This window comes from Anser brachyrhynchus (genome assembly GCF_964034855.1).
Source record: "Anser brachyrhynchus genome assembly, chromosome: 18".
NCBI lineage: Eukaryota > Metazoa > Chordata > Aves > Anseriformes > Anatidae > Anser > Anser brachyrhynchus.
Window position 1 is genome coordinate 5,943,731 of NC_137711.1, and position 23,785 is coordinate 5,967,515.

General features: G+C 39.4%; 1 long non-coding RNA gene across 1 annotated transcript in view; it reads right to left on the minus strand.

Moving 5' to 3' along the window:
• Positions 1 to 208: 208 nt before the first annotated feature.
• Positions 209 to 23,785, minus strand: part of LOC308179790 — a 54,430-nt gene continuing 30,853 nt past the window's right edge. The window contains exons 2-3 of the long non-coding RNA XR_013940541.1: positions 13,810 to 13,912; positions 209 to 6,753 (exon numbers count right to left, since the gene is read on the minus strand). This is a non-coding gene — a long non-coding RNA (uncharacterized lncRNA). The remainder of the gene's footprint in view (positions 6,754 to 13,809; positions 13,913 to 23,785) is intronic.

A 23,785-nucleotide genomic window follows, 5' to 3' on the forward strand; every position in this document is an offset into this window, starting at 1 on the left:
TAACTCCTACTCTTTTCTTTCTTTCTTTTCCATTTTCATCATGGCTGCAAGATGTGGTTCCACATAAGTAATTATGGAAATGGGCTGAGGAGATGACATCTGAGATTTCAGAATGAACTGAATATATGCACAAAACCTTCCACTTCTCAGAGCCGACAGCAGAGGAGGCTCCCTGTGGAGTACCTGTGAGGCATGAAGAGACCAGAAGCTGAATGAGAAATCTGTTTGTGGCAGCAACTGTAGCCCCTTTCCATGCCCGAGGAAAAATTCACCCTTGTGCAAAGGACCAGCACAGGGCCCACAGCACCTTTAATTTCCACCTGAGCCCTTAACACAGGCCCCGTGGAGCATCTCCAGAAGCAGCCCTAAGCCTTGCCTTTGTGCCTCCTCCACCAGCACACAACCCCCGTTCACTGAAGTCAGGCTAATCTTTCCCTCTCCTTCAAATCCGATGGTGCTTTTTCTGGAAATCTACAGAATAATTAAGCAGTACAGATTGATTTACCCAAGGCAGAGCCACCAGATGTAAACAAGAGCAATGCTCTATCAGTACACACAGTTATCCATGCCCTGTATCGCACAGCCCCCTCACAGAGAGGGACAAGGCCGTAGTGTGGAGTGTGCAGGCGACAGGCACTTACTAACATCCCTGGTCAATATTCGCCTGTGACGTATGGGGTGCATGATGCCCTGTATCTCAGATTCACCAGAGCTGAACTACTTCCATAGCAATTATTGCAGCATAAAGCAGCTACCCTGCTGTAGCAATTCCAGGTCAGAGGCTTATGTGCTTTAAAGAAGAAATCCTCAAAGTGTCCATCCCAAATATTTCAGGTGGGACCAGGGTTAGCTGGTCGACCCCTTACAAATCTAGGCATACCATCCTCAACTATCAAGAATTACTTTGCATAGCTCTACACTCGTTTCAGTGTTTTCCTAAATGGGGGTCTTAGTGAGTGTGGGAGCACTTAAGTTTCACATCAGGTCTCACGGTAACTCATATTGCAATATGATCTTCTGCCACTTGTTTTGGTTTTTGTTTGTTTTGTTTTTTTTTTTTTGTTTCTTTTGATGAGCACACCTTCAACCTGTCCTTCCCTAGACTGTAAAATTAGTTTTTGTTGCCTATCTCTAAAATCACAGTGATTGTGCAAAGAATTTTAATTTAATCAGTGAACCTTCTCGCTTTAAAGTCTCTCACTAATTATTTTTTAGGCCACAGGGATTATTTTTCACTCATCTAGTCCTGTATCTACTTCTGGAGTAGAGGTGGGGAAAAAAGGCATCCTGATGCAATCAAATCCAAATTGTGTCACTCAGTCAATCAAACAGGAAACTAAAATACAAGTTGTTCAAAAATAAGAGCAAATATTTTACTGTAGAGTTCACTGAAAACACAAAAAGCAGTGTAATTGTCTTCTTTTAGATGTTTGCACAACTTGCCTTAAAGACCTTATCACCATTCTACTGGAAGCTAATTTTGCTGATAAAGTACTAAATAGGTGTTTAACTAAAATCAGATCTCACACAAGAAGGTTTTTGAAAAAGCCCAAATTGAGGAACAGGATAGAAAGAAAATTGAGGTGATTAATGGAAGCACATTCTAGTGAAGAAATAGATTTTAATTGTTGCTATTAGTTTATGTGAGTTTATTCTAGCCTAAGATTGAGATCAAGCCACTAAGAAAAAATCAGTCCTGTTGTATGTCTTGAAAAAGCATTAATTTTTCAAAAGACTAATTGCTAGATGGCAGATTTTTTGTGTGTTACATCTCAAACTGACAGATATGAAAATAAAGTCACTTGGGTAAGTGGCAAGAGAACATAAATCTCAAGTACGACAAAGGAAGTTATAAGAATCTCAAATGAAATGCCAAAGAAATGCTAAAGTGGAGAAACCGGAAATTTCAGGAACACATATAAACATCTCTCCTTTCCTTTCACGTGGGTCCAGTATTCCTAACAAAAGATATACACCAAAGCGAAGCCAGATTATTTTCTGAATGTTTAATTATAATGAATTGCAAACAAGGAGGCCACAGGCACCCCCTCTTTGCACTGCTCTATAGGCACAGCACACAGCACTGCTCTCCCAACACCCAGCACATGTCCAAGACACCAGGGATGCATCGGTGTGGTTGCACCTGCAGCGTGGAGATGTGCTCTACAGAGGGGCAGGTTTGGGATTTCCAAATGATTCTAGAAATTGCATCTGAGCAAAGCAGCAGGGCAGTACCTTGCCTCTCCACACGCTGCAATCTGTTGAGTTTTCTCAAGACACAGGAGTTCATTCAGACTTAACGATGCCAGTCTGCTCAGCATTTTCCCATAACCAGACCATATATTTTGCTGGATTGGAACTGTTTAACTTAAGTGGATCAGTTCAAACAACTTTGGTTGGAAGGGACCTAAATTCTGGCAATAGTTGAAACCCAAAGCCTGAACCAGTGCTGGTGGAATCCAACCTCCTCTTCACACCCTCACAGCAAAAGGGGAGACCTCTCCTCTGCGACTGCAGTAGCACCACGGCTTTTGTCACATCCATAGTGTGACATCCCACTAACAAGGGACTGAGAATGAGTCATGATACAGGCTAGCTGGATTATCCACAAGTACATTTTTAGCAAGATAGCCAAATTCAATTTTATTTCACTGAGCGAGACTGAGCTGCTTGCTGAAAACATTTGTCTATTCCCACCCACCAAGTGAACCCACCAGTTAAGGTGTTACAAACTGCTAATGCCTTGACTCTAATACCTAAAATAGTCTGCTCAATTCAAGTAGAATTCAGAATAGGCTAAGCATGACGTTTCTCCATTGCTCACACATTTGATAATGCTCATATGGACTCATCTGCACAGATATCCCAGCCAGCTGTCTGTACAGAGCATCACACCCAAACACTTCTGCTGGCTTTGGGATTTTTTATTATTATTTTTTAAATATTCACAGTTCACTTACCAGTGATAACCTGCATGGTTAAACATTTTATTCTCATATGCACTTTTTTTCTTCCCCAGGGAAAGTTTGCTTTTTATAAAGATTATTGCTTTAAAATGCATAAATTCTCAATCGGTTTCTGCAAGAAGATCTGTTCATTTGGCAAGTGAATTGTAATAATGAGTATCTGCCTCCCAAGGTAAAGCTGGTCAGGATATTATGATTCCCAAGCATGTGACAGGAGGAGAAATCTGTCTACAAGACCAAATGGCCTTCAATGTACGTACAGTATCTCCAAAAGATGAAAGTGAGCAGATCTGAGCTTATTAGATACTTCTCAATGAGGAGAAAATGCACCTGATACAGTTGACAGCAGGGAAAAAAGATGACTTTAATATTGCTCACCTCCCAGAAACAATCCAGTTAGTCAGGGAACAGAAATATTGGTGTGAGCAGCAATGCTACACACTAAGTTAGTCCTCAGCTAACTCAGTTTTCCCATAGAGTGCAGGTTTTTTGATACCTTAGGTGTATAATTACCATGTGATATATGCAAGCTACCACAGCAATACAGGTAACATACAGGTACATGCGGGGTTTGTGCGTCCAGCTGCATTCAGCAATCCCCATCGGCGCCTCTATAAAGGAGGTGTACCTCATTTTGCACAGGCATGTCAGACTAAGCAATTCAAAACCTTGTACATGAAAGGGGGTTTTATAAGGCCATTATTACTGTAGAGTCCTTCTGTAACTGCTTTTCAGAACCATTTTATCTTATACATCTTGAGCTATTGGATTTTGCCCACTCTTGCCTCTATAAAGGCCTAAACCACTTTTTCCAGTAATTTGGCAGAGAACATCCTTCTTTATAGTTGTTCATTCATCCCTTTACCAGTCTTTCTTTCCAGTACCTTTGTTGCTCTTTCCAACTGTTTCTGTGCTGTTCTATTTCTTTAACAGGACCAAAAAAATAAAATAAAAAATCCCACATTGTAGAGCACTGATGGGCAAGATTCACTTAGAAATTTTGAAGAACAAAGTTAAGACTTGGGAGCAGCAGAATTCCTATTTTTCTTCAATTTCAACAATTCAAAATTATAGATGTTTATAAACTATTAGAGATAGCCTGGTGGATTGAAAAGCAGGCATCCTATTAATTTTAAAAAGTACTTTTTTTAAGTACTTGAGACTGACTGACCTTACACTTTCACAACCATATATCATTGGAAATGGGGATGAACAGACAGGGCTTGCTGAGCTCCTCATGACACTGCTCTGAAGCACCCCTACACTTACTGCTGTAGGAGTAAGGATACTCCAAAAACACAGAACAGAATGGGATAATTGAATCATCTAGGAATATATTTTATATTTCATTCCACCCATTTATTTTTTATTTTAAAGGCATTTCAAACTTAAACAACTTGAAATATTCAGTTTTCAGCTGCCTGCAAGGACACTGCTTTTTTGTTGTTGTTATTTTTCCATTGCTGGGAAGATTTTACTATAAAGGAATGGAAGCCTTTCTGAACAAGTTACATACTGATGTATTTATTATTTCAAATTTAGAGCTAATGCTTAACAAAAGGAAAAATTATGAAATATATTCCAGTAAGCTTCATGACATTTTTTGCCCTTCATTTGAGTGAATTGTGTTCCTTTCTCTCTGTCAAAAATCTACATTTGGAATTGTACAGAGAACACACTCTAAATTATGATCTTTCTCAAATTCAATCAAATTTCTCTCTGTCTCTATTTCTTTCTTTTTCTCCTGCTGCTGCTAATTAAGATAAATACGTCAGAAGTGTTATTGCTGAAGGGAAAGCTGTAGAAAGTGTCATTGGTCCCTGTGATATTTCCCATTTTGCCATGAGCTGTCGCCAATGATTTAGGACCAAGTGCCAAGGATTATATTAATCTTGATGAAATTAGCAAATGCTCTGCGATGTTGACATCCCTTGGTGCTAAGTGACATTCCCCTGGCTGGACCATTACTCCTGTGGAAAAAATACTCTTTCTTCCTCAGAGCATGGTGAATCAGGGCCTCAGGCGAAGACATTTTTCCAGAAAGGACAAATTAATGTATTACTTGCTATAAAGGGTTAGCCTTTTTTTCAGCACCATTGGTAAAACTCTGTTCCAGACTCTTAAAGGACACAAAAAAAGCTCATCAGAGGCCAATGGATGAAGAAGGAAAAAGAACCCTATTCTTGATAAGGCTAGATAAAGGACTGCTGTTATATAAATAAATATAATGTAAGGAAGATTATAGCTGCAGTACAATTAAAAACATACAAACAAACAGATTTTGAAAAGCATATTGCATAACTCTACCTGCAAACAGAGGCATATGCACGTTTCTACCTTCTGTATATCTTCCTGCACTCAGGTGTTTTCTAAACCTTTCACTGTATAGCAACTAGCTGGGGAAAGGAAGGTCTGGTGTGTGCATAGGAAAAGAAGCAAAATGTGAAAAAGTAATTACATGCTTTTCTAATCCTAGATTTTTTTAAATGCATGACTACATTATTACTGAATTATGAAGCACTTATCCATATAGACACCAAGATTTCACAGTTTTAAAATACAGGTTTTCTTGCCCCCCTCCCCTCCCTTTTTTTTCCTCATTCAGATATACTGTCAGTCTTGATTTTGTTTAGAGAGCGTACTTAAACCATCCTGGAAGTTATGGTCTCAACACTGCAAGCACTTGCACTGCTTAAAAATACTTGGACCAGATGATCTTGAAGGTCTTTTCCAACCTTAATGATTCTATGATTCTACTTACTTCAAAAATTAAGCAACATCTTTTGCATGCAATGCATATTTTCTGGAGGAGAACTGAAGTACATCCAGTACCTGAGAAAATATATTTTTTTGTTGTTCTCTGTGGCCCTGATTCAGTGAATTATCCCCGTTCCTTAAGGACCCTCAGCTTAAGTCCTGTTGAAGCCAATGGGCTTAAGCAATACTTAAAAGCTAAGCATTTAAACTTGATGGCTTTTCTAAATAGGAATGATTTTAAACAGAGCTTATGCGCTTTTCTGGACTGGCTCTGTGCAGCAGCCACAGACAAAAATCAGTCTTCTTTTTAGTGACCCCTCCAAAAATACCCAGCAAATTTGGTAGCTAGTGACTGCGTGAGGCTGACCAGTGCTGTCTCCTTGCCTCATCTATTTGTTCACTACCCATTTGTTCACTGCTTATCTCAAATAAGCTCCTTTTAATTCTCCGTGTATAACCTTGCCAAACTCAGGAGATGTAGCAAATAAACAGCTTTGTTGTGATTAGGTTAAAAGTCTCATTTGCCAACTATTAAAATCTGTTCTCTTTGCACCAATGGGCAGCCAAGAAGCCAGCTTGTGAGATTTGTTCATCTCTGTGGTCATCTACGCTCATTTATATGATCATATATGCACCTCTAGTGGATATTTCTACTCCTAACATGGGCTCATTTGTGACCTTTTATGTGACCAGTGCCATTATACACAGGACCAGAGACTTGCACAAGGTATTAAATATCATATTGCACACCTCCAAGATTGACCCTAAGCATTTTAATGTCGTTCAGTTATGACACAGCTGAACTAAGGTCCAACCAGATCTTTATTCCCACTGAATAAATATGCTCGTGTTCTGTGAAGACTAATGCTCCAGCTCTGTCCTTGGAAGAACTTCGTAACTTCTCCAGGGCTTCAGCTGGTTGCCTGTAAGCATGGCCATTTGCAGGACCAGGGTTTGAGACTGCTGTGCTGATGCATCTTAATACTGATGTGACCCTCAGTAAATTCTAGAGTTTATGGATTTGCTGCCACTGCAATTTAAAAGTAGACAGTTCTCAGCAAGGTTGAATTAACATGTGTCAGCACAGATTTACACAAGGATAGCTGATAACTTCCTGGCAGGAAAGGAGGAGAAAGTTATTTTTAAATGAAAGCCTGAATGTTGTAAGGAAAATGTAGAATAAAGAGAAGGGTGCAGACATCTTTTCAAATTGAACACAGCACTAAGCCTCATTTTTATACTTCTGCTTTTCATCAGTCCAATATCAGCAGAGATTCTGTTAGTGCCCATCCTGCCAACACAGCTCTCCATAAGAGATGAAAATACTGTTCCTACTGTTACAGGTACTCCACTTACCTAACAACTGTATAATTGTTTTCTGCTTCATACCTTTAAGAAATAATCTTGAATTTTTATGTATTTTAATATCAAATATATATTTTTAATTCCATCATGTAGCTCTAGAAATACATAATCTACCATAAAAATCAAATCCTGCAGAACTTGTAATAATGCTATATTTATTAGAGCTTTATTTTTATTTTAGAAGTTTTTGATGAGGCTTTAAACATATAAATACACGTAGAGAACACAGTCTATGTAATGGCTATAAAATGTGATCACAAAATCCAAGTTAAAGCAAACTAATCACGGTAGTAAAAAGAATCAGACTGTGATGCCATATACTCACTTAAATTGTCAAAAGAGATGTCTGTTATATGACATTTTTTGACAGGAAAACCCATGACCTATCTTACGAGGTTCATATATTGTCTTGGCTAGCTGTTCCTTAGTATGATTTTCATTTAAAATAATTAACTTGAAATAAAATACCTATCCCCCTTCAAAAGACTTTCTGCTATGACTGATCAAGCATACAACTCTTAGTTCCTAAGCACATTAAAGCCAGTGATGATCATTCTTTCCAGCAATATTGCTTTAACTCAAAAGAATTGATTTTTTCAAAGCTCTGCAATACCATAGAGGAAAAATCTGTTCAAAAAAACAAGCATTCAGGTACATTCACATACAAATATAAATATGCACATCAGTATTTAAACTGGAAGTAAATTTATACATGTCTTAATGCATACGCAAAAGTGTTTGAAACATAACTACCCTATTACCACACTTCTTATTTTCAGTGGAAAAACGTGCAAGTATATTTTGTATTTCCTAGTTGAATGAATGAACGGATCATGTGAGATTTTGATTTGGGGAGCTAGGTGCTTTTGGAGTAAAATTTCTGCCTGTGAAGAAAAGAAATACATTCTCTACAGAAAGCAAATAATTATCAGAAAGACCTCTTCTTCTGGGGAGTAGACACAGGAGCTGATTATACAGAGACTCTACAAGAAATTCCACAGAAAGCTGCTCCACCCACGGAGTAAAACCATGTTCTACTACAGTAGGATTCAGCAGAAAGATCATCTCCATCCTTACGGTGACAAGTTTCAGCCATGTAACCCCTGATCAGGGCTTTTACCACTGACTACTGAAATCTGCTCTCTCCTGTAGAGCCACATACACTCTCTAGAGCCTCTTAAAGATTTCATAGCAGAGAACTTCAGGAATTGCATCTTTAATTATTAGCCGCTTTGATAAAAATTTATATTTGTCCTCTTTTCAAAGAATTGGTGTTACTTCTATACTTCGATCTCAGACTATTCCTGCTCCAGATGACAGAATCTAGGAGGTAGTTATGGCACAAGTCACTTTTAGCTACAGTTAGTGCCAGCACATCAACAGGCTTTTGGAGAAAGTGGTCACATCTGTTTGGCAAATATCTGCAGCCCTTGTCAGCACCCTGTGCTATCTGGGGTGTGAAAGAAGTTAGATACTGTCACATATAAGTTCTGTGCACAGGTGAGTAAAATATTTGTTTGTACTTCCGAAGAATTATCAAAAGTATATTCAAGTGTAGAGATTTCATCCTCCTCCTTACACTGGAATTAGAGGTGGCTATAAGTTCCTTATCACGAAATTGTTTCGATTACCCAGCAAAAGCTTCTCCATAAATAGCACATTTGTACTGAAAGAAAAACAGATTCTGAAGCAGGATGGGGAAATAAAGAAGGAAAAGTTTGCCAATATGTGAAGCTTTCTTAATGACTGTCAGTGAGATTGTGTTAGCAGAGATTATTTTCAGAACATTTAAAAAGTGTTCAACTCTTACTAACATCTAAGCTAAACGCTTTAAAAATTAGAGTATTCCTTAACTATAATTTCTGTTGTCAGTCTGGTTCTGAATGAGACATTCCATCAATCATTCTACCAGAAAGAAACTAAGTGAATCTGAAGACCCTACTCAGATAAAAGGGACTCATGTTTCATTCATAATATTAATATTTATACTAGAGCTCTCCTTGTACCCGTGGAAAGTAATGAAAGCAACTAAAAGCTATTAGAATATTCAGTTTAGAGAGAAACAATTTGTCAGCTTCCATTTTCTGTTTTCTTTGTGCGATACCGCAGCTGCCTTACAGGGACCTAGCTCACACTGCCTCACCTGAGGTGCACAAGTGTAGAAGATGCCAGTCCCCTCCAAGGGTCCATGTCCACGTGTACCACCCAGGTAGGCACTGGGCAGCAGAGCCAAGTGTATACATCATCTTTAGTCCCTGATTAGACTGCACTAACCTGGGTAGTAGCTAATCCTTTAGCCTTCCCAACATCCGTCACTTCTAATTCCTGTAATTCAAGCCAGCAGCAGCTTGGTGAGCCGGCTCGTTCTCCTATTAGTCTGCAGCATGTGCCACTGCCTCACAAGCAGCACACAATTCACCCAGGCAGATCAATATTATTGATTGCTTACCTAGGGGGTGCATCAACAGTCACTCCCAATGAGGCCAAATCTCCCTCGCTGCAGCAGCACCAAGTCCAGCTCATTCCCAACCCAACAAACACAATTTTGATGCCTTGAGGCACTGAGTTAGTAGATTTGAATTTTCCTGGCCGGCAGCAAAATCAAACCATGCTGTAACACAGACACTGCCAGTAAAACAACCAGGAAGATCATTCTAATGATCCTGAAACATCCTTACTATCAAGGGCAATTTGGTTTTGCTATTGATTAATAACAGAGAAATTGCATTGCATGTCTTCCCAGTCTGGATCCATTAAGAGCAATGGTATGCAAAATCTTTCACTTAGGTTTTGAATCATCCCATGACCAACTTGAAGCTAGAAACTGTTAGGAAGTTCTCAACTTAAGTCCAAAGCTAAATTTTGCAAGGCTGAGTATGCTTGAATATGGAAATCTGGACTGATCTACTGTAAGAAGGAACACAAAGAGCTGGGCAAAAAGAATCACTTTGAGACTGGAAGCTCAATTCAAACACAGCTTTCAACATCAGAACTATGCTTTAATGTTTTTTTAGATTCTAATTACCACAATTATGAGAGAAGAAAATATTCTAAGATTCATCATTTCATTTTCATCCGTAAAATCTCTTGCTGATCAACTGTGTTTGATGCTGTGGTGATGAAGCACAGTGAAAGAGGGTAAGTAAATAGAGTAAATGGATGGAAAATGAGTTTCAAGCCCCTGCAAAGAATTACCAATTGATTTTTATGGTGGTCACAACACTCTGTGGTTTCAGTGTCAGATTTTCTTTTGCTGTTTGAGTCCTATCACTTCCCTTTACAAGCATCATCATGCAGAGATGCCCAACTGAAGGTAAAAAACAGAACAAAGCCCAACCAACCAAAACCAACAATCAAACACACACACGCAGTTACAGGTGAATAAAGTCTGACAAATTTGTTTCCACACTGGCTTTGCTATGCAAAGGCTTAATGAGCCCAAACCTCCACACAAGTCCCACCAGGCATAAGCTCCACAGACCCGAAATAATCTGAAAAGTTCAACAAACATCACATGAACTGACAGAACTGAGTTTTACAAGGCAGTAATTAAAAGCTGCTGCAAGCTCATTTAAACAATGGCAAAAATGGAAGGAAAGTAAGAAAACAAGAAGAAACACGACAACAAAGGAGATGCTGGCAAAGCATCTGCAAACCACTCGGGGGACTTCATTCTTGTCACTTTGGGACGCTCACTGATGTTACTGTTAACTGAAGTCTAGACAAACCTTCTGTTCCAGGAGGACATCGGTAAAATCATCAGCTAAAGCAGCATGAATGGCCATGGCCCAGCCAAACACACTCTGGACTTTCTTTTGTGCCAAAACGATATTACGTATCTGCCTTCACAGACTGAAGGCGAGCAAACAGAAATAATTTATGGGCTCAGTGGTTTAATATCTACTTATGTACCAAGTCGGTTTTGCAATGAAGGTTAGTTTTGGCTGGTAATGTGCACAGACAAAAATCCAAAGACAACACCAGGAAACAGCTAAGCCAACTGTCATACAGAAGGGAATCCCCCTTTCCTTCATGTCCCTCATGTAGCCCATGCCACAGCAGCACTGTTGCTCTGATGCAGTTAATTTAGGCAAACAGAAGTGACTGCACAAGGTGTGATGAGCAATCACGATTACCATCTCTATCGTGAGTACATAAATGTAACACTTAGACCAGGTTTCTTGTGTGAATAAATACTTCCACGGTTAACATTTTTCTCTGCAGAAAATGGCAAATATTTACTCCAACTTCTTTGCTTCTTTTTTTTTTTTTCCTAATAAACCAATTTGCTGTGACAGGCATGAAAAGCAAGGATTTCTGTTTCTGTAAATAAAGCCAATGAAATTTAATCTTTCCACTTTCCATACCAAAAATAAATAGGAAGGCACTATTAAGCAATAATCCTGAACCTACAGTGAATTTTGCTTATTTTTCAAAGTATATGTGGTGGTTTAGCTTCAGATGAAAACGTTACAGCAAGCTAGACATTGATTGCAAACCACTAAATTTCACATAGCTACCAATGAGCTAAGTGCAGTTAGCTAGCTACAACAGTAAACATCTCAAAGATGGTAATTTTTCAGTAATAGCTTAGTACTTCGCTCTATACCTTTATGATCGCTACTGCCTGACATATTCCAGCTAATTCCCCTCAAAGCGAAATTCAGCAAGGCACTTCAGAACTTCGTTAACTATGTGCTTACCTCATTCATTCTTAATTCTCTACACATGATGCTTTATAGCAGAGAAGAACAGTCAAGGAGCATGCCTAGCACTTCACAGGAAAGGAAAAAAAAAAAGTGATAAGCTTTATATCCCAACACCTATTCCAAGATGATGGGTTCAAGAACTCAGAAATTCAATTCTAGTCAAATATATTGGTTATTTCACCATGCCACTAAACAAAATACAGAACTATTCTGATTAATATGATTTAACTTTGTCATAAAATTTCTATTCCAAAAGTAATCCATTTCAAAGTATCAAATCAATACAAAAAATTGGATATTTATCATAGAACCAGAACTAAGAAGTCATCCAAAGAAATTCTTTGCGAATCTCAAAAAACATGAAAGTGAAAAATTCTAAAGGAATTATTTTACTTTATTCTGTTGAAAAAATCATCATGCTTTCTGATAACATTTCTATTTGATGAAATTACTATTTGTGATCAAAACCAGTTATGTTAAAATTTTCAGTCAGCTCCAACAAAGATGTTTTCAAATATGTTCTCTGCTATTAAGTTCATTACTTTGATTTTATAAGATGACAGACGGTAAAATTTAACACAATTATTTAAATTAGAAAGCCTTTAAAACTTAAATTAACATGCCATCTTGGAGTCAGAAGAGTATTTTCAGCTTCTTTTGAATACCATTCACTTTGCTATTCAGTTTAATGTAACTACCAAGCAATTAACATACCACTCAGATTATTCTGAAATTTCCATTCATTCTACCAGATCTCTACTGAAATGTTCAGTTCATTTACTTTACATATTACTATTAAAAACCCATTAAAATTAACATAGAAATGACTGGTAGTGACCAAGTCTTACACTGAGAATTAGGTTCAAGTAAAAACACTGGAAGTTCAACTGAATACTACTAATTATTTTATATAACAGTAATTACTATTTGTAACCAATGTAAACAGCTTCATAAAGTTATTGAATTTTACTGTTTTAAGAGTAATCGCAACGCATCCATCAAAACGTGACATGCAGCCAGCATGTACAGCGAGTGTTACACTTAGGCACTATTAGAACTGCATATTTCAGCAACCTGAAGAAGGTCCAGGTGTGTGGTGTTGACGTAAAAGAAGTGAGTTAAAAGAGCTTTAGTCTGCCTTAGGAAATGTAATAGTAAGTGCCAAAAATAGAGAGTATGTATGACAAAACTCCATGGACAAATGCTTAAGACATTTAGGACACAAGGCTTGTGAAGAAGGAGCAATCCCACCTACCATGACTGTTGTCATCCTTTTTGCCACTCTAGAATAACACAGTCTTTGATAAATAATCATTAGTTGGTTCTTTCCATAGTCATTGGTAGAAATGCTGCAGAAAGCCCTTGTTTCCAGGCCGATGTACATATCACACAGTAACAGAGCAAACTGCAGATACCCTCAAACTATGAGCACCTGCAAGCTTGGGCTGCGAGCCTGGGAGGAGATCACTGGACCAGGGGCATCCTCTGTCCAGAGGCGAGGCTCTGTATTACATAGATAGATACATACCGCTGCATGCCTTCTGCATGCATATAACAGCTTGCATCAGCACCAGGTCAGTCTCCAAATGCAACTCTACAGCATGACGTGAACGTAACTGGTTCTTCAGTGCTGCCACCCTTCCCTCCTACTGGTTCTCCCTTTCCACCCCTGTAAAATGCGCCAACATCTGGTCCTTCCCCAACTCCATCTTCTGTCCTTAGCACAAGGTTCACTCTGTGCTGTGCTTCTGATCTTGAAACTGTCAGTTTGTAACACTTCAAGGAATAAAACCCCAGATAATCTCTTTTACTATCTCCTTAGACAACAAATGTAAGTGATTTAAGTATGCAATTATTAGTTAATTTGTATTTGTACTTTGGGCACATGCAGATTAGGAAAACCCAGTCAATAATAAAGACATTTTGAAAGAAGATAAGAATCTGAAACATGTATGGGTCTTAGAGATAAGCCAAGAGATAGTCTGACACACACATTGATTTGGTCCTCTCACCTTTGCCTATTTAGAATGTGATCCAAACACAACCTTCTTTACCACAAAATGATAGCGCAGGAGAGGCGGTTTTGCCATCCAGCAAACTTCTTGACAAGGATACCTAGGGGAAATTTAAAAGGTAAGCAAAACTCAGAGGGTAAATGTTACTTCCCAAGAAATAAGCCCTTGTGAACATACCCGTTTCCATATGTCCAATGTGGGAATGTAACTGCGAACACATATCATAACCTCGGTAAGGGAAACATTCCCCCCCATCCAAACTTTAGACACAGAAATGAGCACAACTTCTTTTTATAGAAAACCACCACAGAACATCTGAATAGTCAAAGAAATTGTTCGGGTGCCTACATTCATGCTTATGAGATCTGGCAACACGCTTGAATTTTATTCTGTTCTCAAACAATTACTAGTAAGAGCAAGGAAAAGTACCTGTAAAAATAAAATAAGAACTACCCATTTCCCATTTCCTGCAGCTCTGCTCCATGAAGCACCTAGAGAGCTTTCTGACCATTATTAAAACACAATGGCAACCCATTTTTTACTGCTGCTCTATTACAACAGAATAGAGCGAGAAGAGTCCCCCTTAGGAATACTGGCTAGGAAATAAATAAATAAATAAATAAAGACTCTCAAGATTTTAAAATCTTGAAGGAGGTGTTAATCAAAACTATGTTTTCAAAATCCTTTTCTTTTTTTTAACTTGCAAACTTCTTCACAAAACCACAAGCATATTGTTATAACCGCAGCTTATGGTGCAGCATGATTTTACTTTTGAGACACAAATTGTCATTGCTCTAGGAAAAGAACAAAGGGTCTAATTTTCAGAAGAAGTGAACACAGAATTCCTGCTGAAGTCAAGTATAGCTGTGGGCACTCCAGGTCTCTTGAAACAAAATATACCGTGCTCAGCCATTGTGCACAGTGCTTTGCTTATTTATGCATAAACAAAAAAGGGCTATTCCCAGAGGATGGACTAGTCTCCTTTGTAACATAGACTGAATGCTCAGGTTTTTAATTATGTTATGTGAAAAATAGGCAGCTTGCCAAATGCCAAAGAAAAAAGTCAAAATTCCCTCGAGTACCGTCACCTGAAAGCAAAATGGAAAAAACAACCAACCAACCCCACCTTCATTCTCACTATTCAGTCAGAACTAGGGAACTGTAACCCTGCTCAAACCCCGTCTTCCCATGTGAAGCCTCTGCCCCCAGCACTGGCTAACAGCCAGCGGGGCTCGGAGGAAGGACTCGCTGGAGCCGATCCTCCATCCACACTTGGCACGGGGCTATGCATGTTGGGACCCACACCCCAGCATCCGAGCTGAAACCCCAACCTTTGCAACTTGCACCTGCAACTCATCTTTCCTGGCAGTACTCATCCATCTACGCTTTGCTATTCATTATCTTACCAGATCAGACAGCAAAGCATCATCACAATTAGTGCAATTTGAGTTCATTTTTTGAAGTATAATTAAAGCCAGCATGCTCTTTGCCATGGCCCACGTATTCCCAGAAACAGGGTCTAAGCAGGGCACAAGATTTTTATCAAGCACTCTCACTGCATCAAGTGTCATTTCAGGAATGACATTAGTAATTCCAGGTGTGTCACGTATTAATTGGAAGAGGAGAAATAATGTAAAAGTGCTACATTTTTATGTTTGCTGCTCTTTATCAAGTAGTGAATGTTACTGCAGGGTTGAGGAAAAAGATGCGTATTTCAGATAAAAGTAGCCAAAAAAAATCTCTAAATATATATACATATATATGCATACATAGATATATATGTATATATTGAATTGGATGAGTGGCTGTTTCTTGAAAATTCACCCAACATAATGAAAAAAATTATCTGGCAGTTTAAAAAAATACAAACAATTGGAATATTTAATAAGGTGGTTTAAGATGAATTGGTAACCATGATCTGTACTCATGGCTCAGCTACTTTGAAGTAAGAAGAGCACACACCTTGTTTTTCTAGAGGAATATAACAATCTATCCGGGGGCAGGAGCAAACATGAATACACACACACTGCCCAAACCTAGCAGTAATACCTTACATAAATGTAAAGGCAGGAGCTGAGTAAATGGCAGCTGTGACCTGCAAGTACAAGTGGGAGAGGCGTCTCTGTGTTAGTGTTGTGGTTTAACCCGGCCGGCAGCTGAACACCACACAGCTGTTCACTCACCCTCCCCCCTCTGGGATGGGGGAGAGAAACGGGAAAGTGAAGCCTGTGAGTTGAGATAAAGACAGTTTATTAAGACAGGAAAATAATAACAACAACAACAATAATAATGATAATAGTACTACTACTAATAACGTGTACGAAACAAGTGATGCACAACGCAATTGCTCACCACCCGCTGACCAATGCCCAGCCTATCCCCGAGCAGCCGGCCCCCCCACCCCGGCCAGCCACCCCTATATATTGTTTAGCATGACGTCAGATGGTATGGAATACCCCTTTGGCCAGTTTGGGTCAGCTGTCCTGGGTCTGTCCCCTCCCAGCTCCTGCTGCACCCCCAGCCTGCCCGCTGGCAGGACAGAGCGAGAAGCCGAAAAGTCCTTGGCCTGGTGTAAACACTGCTCTGCAACAATTAAAACATCAGCATGTTATCAGCGCTCTTCTCATCCTAATCCAAAACATAGCACCCTACCAGCTACTAGGAGGAAAAATTACCTCTGTCCTAACTGAAACCAGGACAGTTAGTAATTGGAGCCTGTTTCTCCAAGGCTCTGAGCAAGCCAAAAGCAAAAATTCTGTTCCAGAAGCTCTGAAAGCAAGCTGCTAACCAGTGAACTGCCTGCGAAATGAATAATGGAAAGGAGTTTGCTTTGATAGTCTGTGGGTTTGTGTGTCTTCTCTCTCATCAGCAGGTTAGCATACAAGGTTTGGGGTAGTCTTTAGTTTTTAAGGGACAAAGCTTTGAATTGCACAAGTGCTCTTTCTTCCCCTATTCTTCCAGCAAAAGCCCAAGTTATGGGCTCATGGGTACCTTCATTAGAATGGTGAAAAACTGTCAGACCTCAGTAACAAAACCAGTCATCCTATTTATAGCATACACACAGTACAGTTAAACATGATGAGAAAACAATGGTGAACATTTTCAGTTGTCCCCAAACTCATTCAACCACACCCTCTTGTCTAAATGTTAATTAAGATAAGCAATTTGGGATGACATGCAAAACTCTGCCCCCTCCCATTGAGTATTTCTGCAACAAGGACTGTTCAGAGGAACATTTGGGTAGGACAAAAGAGGGCACCGAGAACTGAGCAAGATGCAGAGGGGGCCAGACTGGGCTACTCAGAGGAGCAAGAGAGGTTCCCCACCTGCCTTTCCTCTCCTTGCCCACCTTGCTGGCAGAGCAGTGTGCCCTCAATTTAATGCACAATGGGATGTCGAGGCAATTCTTCAAATTGATTCTGGCATTGCTCCAGGTTGGCAGCAAGGAACAATAGAGTCTTTTTAAGGATTTGTTTATTATTTGTTCAGTTGGCATAAAATGATGATATAAAGCTAAAAATAAATGTGCTCAGAGAGTTGAATATAAAGGCTGCAGGGAGTGCTCTTCTGCAAACTCCTGACTGGTGGAGGGTGCCTGGGGATCAGCGCTATTTCCCTCTCAGCACCAGGCTGCACAAGATTATTCACCGTCAAAAGGAAATGGGGAGACAAGGAGTGAGAGCCTGTGCCCCTCACTACCACGCCGAGGAGACCACAGAGATTAGACAACACTGCTGTAAACATTAGTGCCATTCTCTTGAAGTAACAGTTTATAAAGTGCCATAAATAAAACGGTTTTTCAAAACTGTTGATAATATAATGTAATGACACTTTTATAGCTGGTTGTGGCTGGCATGTACTGTTGTGTATAAAATTCAAATGTAAGGTGGATATCAAAATTGCAGTCGAAGAGACCTGGGTATGAAAGCGTAGCTTTGAGTCTCCAGCTGCATTCTAAGTCCCTTATTAAGTCATTATTAGTAGAGTCTAGGGAAAGGCTGCTGTTTCTTCTTCTTCCTTTGGACATGTTAAAATAGGAAAAGATAGACAAGACTTTCATATATACGGAATCCATCACATTGCAACAGATTTTTTGCTATTTGAAACCATCTACTTTGTTACAGTGAAAGCCTTAGAGAAATAGGTGCCTTGCTTGTCGTGTGAATACTACATCATCAGTCCATTCATCATTGTCATAATCACAATTCGATGGCTTCTAGGGCCTCAACATTTAAGGCCTCCAGAGGTATAAAAGAAAGGATGCACACAAAAAAAAGACTTTGAAGAATACTGTTTCCATAAATACATATAGATTCCTTAAGAATAATCATCTCCAAAGTTTTCTAATGTTCCCAAAGCCACATTGTTCAAAAACAGGATTGCTAATGTTTTATTCTGATCAATGTTTTATTTCAACGTGTTTAATTTTCAAGAGCTTTTTCAAAGATTATATGATTTGATACCTCCAGACACCTACCAGTTTCCACTCTTAACAGGTCTGTTGCATTTTCACTCTGGATAAGCATCAGTTACGAAACCTTAGCGTGGAAATTTTTGATTACCTGTATCTGAACTGAGATTTAACATAACGAGCTATTCTCTTTAATTAGTGAAGAACAACCACCAAGCCAACAAAATCACTGCAAGCAGAAACTGTCTTTTTTATAACACATTTGTTAGATATTTTCTGAAGGATCTGGGTCAGTAAATATTAGCAATTAAGATGGAGGTGGGTGTGAAAGGCAACTGGGAAATCAAAATATTATTCAAACCAGAAAAGTGCAACTCAGTACTTGTTTTTGTTTCCTAGTATTCTTGGTAGATTGCTGAAGTTCACTGTATTTTCACTTTCCATCTTTACACAATCAAAAGTCCAATAGTAAGTCAGTTCTACATCTTTCTTCCTTTTTTTTTTCTTCTCAAGAATCCCAAAGTCTCACTGATGGAAGTTTGTGGATTTTTTTTTTTTTTTTAATATTGTCATTAGTGTGGGTGAGGACTTTCTGTCTACAGAACTGGAAGCTGTCGTCATCTACTGATTGCTCAGCTTCCATAATCATTACAGTGTCACCCAGTAATCTTCCACATCACTATCGTGTGAAGGAGGATGCCACAGACAGAGATTAGGCTCCTTTGGAAGGAGTAAGGAAACTGAGCAAAAGTGGTATTTGTTCAGAAGCGCTTGTAAAGGAAACCCTTAATTTTATAGCTAGAAGTTAGTTCACATAATATGAAGTAATAGAAACTGTCACCTCAGTATATTTTCTCCCATTACTCCATTTGCTTTCATAATGGAAGACTTTTTTTTTTTTTTTTTTTGCAATACCAGCATCAGGTATCTCTTCTCCAGGTTCCTCTCCCTGCAAACTAATAAACTTGCTAAGTCAAGTCTAATAAATGAATTCACCCCCAAACGTAAAAAAGTAACAAGAAAAATCAGCTCCTACTTAGGCATGTGTTTGAATAAGGCCAGAATATGCAATATATGCTGCCTGTACGGAGTCTGACAGGAGCTCGGCACATGTAGGCAGAGCACAAGCAGTGGGAATGGCCAGCTGCCTCCTGTGCCACCCCTGGAAATCCCATCCTTTCAGCCCAAGCCCCTCCAGTTACTTGCTCAAGCTATGGCTGTGTACAGATACCAATTTCAAGAGCAATTTACTGGAACTTTGAAAGCACAGACATCTGATAAATCTGATAAAGCGAGCTGTGCGTTCACTTTAACTCTTGCTTGGGGCATGTCTGATTTTCAGTGATTAATAACCATCGCAATGATTTCTAGTGTTCAGCATTTGCTAAGCGAGTAGGGAGCAAACACTCCTCAGTGCACCCTGCACAAGGGAAGGGAGAGGAGTGCTGGGAGCTACAAGGCATTGCTTATGCCTCAAATTCTACCCTATTCAAAAGGCACAAATGCTTTCAGCAGTGGTGCAGATAGCAGCTAATGGAAAACATTAGTGAAGCCATAATTTTATCTTACTGTACTATATGAAGGCTTGCAGAACTCGATTTCTAAAGGGTCTGAGATGGAAACTTGCATTCATTTACGCTGCCCAGTTATGAACATTTCTGATGTGCCTTACTGAGATAGAAGATAATTCAGTGAACTCCAGATCACTGGCTCAGAAGTCTGTTATTTAGTACTAGTACTTAAAAATACATTTGTGTTGAACATTTCTGCTGGATCTGAAAAGTTTGAGTGTGTGGTCCTGCTGGCAAGGGCCTTGCAGGATTTAAATCGATTTTTCAGATATATGTGCCTTCTCAGCTAATTTATATTTTCTGCCTGGTTTGCTTAAGGGCTTTCATTCAGTTACTGTGCAGCGTGCTCCAGAAGTGTACTGTTTGAGGCTATACAACTGCATCATGTTGAGGAGATGATATTGTCTCCAGTTCCGCACTCTGCTGGGAGCTGTTTTACACTGTTTGTACCATGAGCTCTCTCTCCTTTGCTCATGGGCTGTTTAGTACATTAAGCCCACCTGCTAGGTATTGCAGAAGAGCCAAGGAGTCACAAGGATTAATTGGATAAGCCTTATGAAGTTAAAGCTTGCCTAGACAACTGCCAGCTCCTGCACTCGGGCAGATTTCTCCCCTCCTGTCCCATTTTTCCCCGAAGTCCTAAGAATCCCGACTGTAAATTGTGATCGTTACCACAGCTGTTTGCTCCTGGGGGAGGTTTGTTAACTCTGGCTTTCTAATCTAATTGAAAGAGCCAAGCTAATCTCCCCGGCTGGTGCAAGGCAATTCCCACACACACAGCTCCCTCAGTTTTTGGAATTTCAGGTACTAGAAATTGGATGGCATTTTCTTTTAAGTTCAACTTCTATTCCAGATACGTACCAACATCCTAAAAAAAATAATTATATATATATATATAATGTATGTCTACCTGCTGACCTAAACGTTTGCCATTAAAATAAATGAGGTGACAGTTGTGTCACAAGTGCACAGGAGCTCCTGCAGGTAAATGCCAACATTTCTATTAGCAACCCAGAGAAGCAGGCATGTGAAATTAGCTGACTTCTGGTCATGGAGCCAGCTGGTATCCCTCATTCTCCAGCATCAGCAGTCTCAGCAGATGCACGTTGGACTCAATGGATTTAATGATTTACCTTCAAGCTCCCAGCCTGGAAACTGCTCCAAGCCCGGGCAGCTTGAAGGGAGGAGGCAGTGCCATGGTCTGTCCAGCCTGGTAGATGGCCTTCATCATCCAGAAATAGCACGCTGAGCTGTTTGACAAGACCTGACTTAGCGCTTCAAATATTATCAATATTTGGCAGCAAATTTCACCATTTAATTAACAATCTCTTACTTTAAAAGCAGATATATTCTTTTAAGGAAACAACAGCCCTGCTGCTTTGAAGAATTCAGAGCAGGATGAGGCTGGCACCTAATGATAACGCTGAGAAGCCTCATTGCACCTTCTTGGAAAATCTGTTCAAAAGCCCCGTTTCATTCCACTCTCTGATCACTGCATCGCGTGCTGCTTTCAAGCTATAATACATATTTTGCTTTTTGATGATGCAATGAAGAAACTGATGTAAATAAGTAAATGGTGATGTCTTCAGAAACCATACTTTTAGAGAAAGGGAAACTCTAAGATCACTTTGTAGGATGCTGGGAAGTCTTTAAACCATCACGTTTTATAACAGAATTGAAGACAAGATGTCTGAGATTAAGGTTTCAAAGTTTTAAAAACATTTTGCAATTAGATTTGTAAAAGTGTTAATGAGAGATTATGCAGCAATACCAAGTTGTTTTTACACTCTCATTAAATGTATCATTAAGACATAACGTTCTTCCTTAGTCTATCCATCAGCGCCATTACCTCCAGCATTGCAGGAGCCTTGCAAGAGATAACAAGATAGCAAGAAGTAGTGGAAATTCTAACAAAACAGAAACAAAAGCCAAAGCCAAATCGAACCACACACCAAAAACACAGCTCATAAAATACTCGTAAGCAGTGACGGGCTTTCTGCTCCTTACCATTGAGCTTTCAATATGGATGAAAATTCATCCGTCTAATCTTCTACTGAAACCGAATTATCACAGGTTTCTTTCAGAATTACCGTAGAAGATGGCTTGGTTTTCCTAGGTAGATGACATTTAAGAGTCACATTCAGACACAAACCTCTACCCCTCCTTATTCTAAAATAAAGTTTGCATTTCCTTTATGAGATGCTACTAACTTTTGTGAAATTAAAGAAATTAATTATTAGCAACAGATCCCTAAAGAAAAATTACCCAAATTAATTGTAATTGTACTGTGACCCACATTAAAACATCCACCTGAGTATTGATTACTCTTATGCTTCATGTACAGATTTTATTTAAAAAAAATAAAAAATAATTTTGCAGTGAATCGACACTATTGAAGTGGCTGAAATTCACGTCATCTTCCACAACATTTTGCCCATGTCTTAAATGGTTAGAGTTATTAGAAACCAGTCAGAAGAGGTGTTTTATCACCCTCCCTTTGGAATAAATGAGTTGTAAATCAGGTTAAGCCTTACTGAAAGGTTTCAGAATGCAGTTCTACCAGTCCACTTCCCAGCAAGTACAAACAATTAAGACTAATCAGGAACTGTGCTTCAGAGTTTAACAGATATTAACAGATATTTGGTGTGTATAAAGCTGAATTTTTGAATTGCACTTTTTGAATTTGAATCCTAACGCCAGAAGAGAGGATACAGACCCGGTAACCTGGTTCAGAGCGGAAGATCCCCATTGACAAAAAGGCTCCATCAAGTCAGCTTCTGCAGCCACAGGCGGGCCAATAGCTGGGGCTGCCTCTCCTCTTCAGTCCCCCCATGGTGCAGTGATTCATAAAGCAAAACACCCTCTGTTCAATAACGAGTTTGAAATAAACTAATTTTTACCTCCTCAGGTAAGAGATTCTCAGATACAATAATACAAGGATTTCTGTAGAAACAATTATATGAGAGAAGAGTTTAATTTTCAGCTTTTGCTAGAAAATCCATTAATTTGCCATAGTTTCTTCTCATGGGCATTTGCTTTATAGTTCAATAATGTCAGGGCACAGGTCAGTCACTAGTGCTCTGCAGAACATTTACCATGAGACTACTAATTAAATTAAACAATTTATGTAATCTCGCTTTCCAGTTCTCAACCTGAGCACAAAGGCAAAGAGAAAGAAATTAACTTCAAAACAAATGCCTTATAATTAAAGTTTAATTTTCATAAACATGAAGGAAGTTAACAGCATTCACTACCCCAAATTAAGAAGCCAGCCTATTCCCTTCATGCACACACACATCAGCCATTAAAGTTTAATGCTATTGCACTGCTAGCAGTTCTCATGTGCAAGGACTCTCTAATTCTCGCTCCAAGAATCATCTGCCACATGATCCCCTCTGCCACCGCTCCAACAGTGTGTATCCTTTACACTTGAGGAAAGCAGGGCAGCAAAGAAAATCTTCCAAGGTTCACTTAATTTCAGCAGAGATAAGGTACACTTATTGTCAAGCTCAACTCAAATTAAGAGTTAGTCTGCATCAAAACCACGGACTTATATTTCTTGCTTTTTTGCAAACAGTTTGGTGAGCAGGAGAGATTAAGTTACTTATAGAAAAGCTACAGAATGTCAGAGACAGGGAAGCATCTCCCCAAACCACAAGACCACGATGTAAAATTCAGTAGGGTTGCCCAGACTCGGGCTGCGAGTCCTGCCTGTGCAAACGTGTGCTGCCAGAGCAGGATATGCTTGCAATCAAAACACAACCCTCAGAGGGCTGCACAGTTCCTTAGTACAGGTACAAGTCTGGAGCATCGCCTGCTTAATCAACCAGGTCATGATAGGATGAAACCAGAGTAAATCCTCCAACCACATTTTTCTACTAATACACAGTTCTGCTAATGTGCTCACCCACTGTAACTTCCCGAATCAATACAAGCAGCCAGACAAAGCTATTTGCCGCAGATAGAGACTCGCCTTGCTCAGAGCCACAAA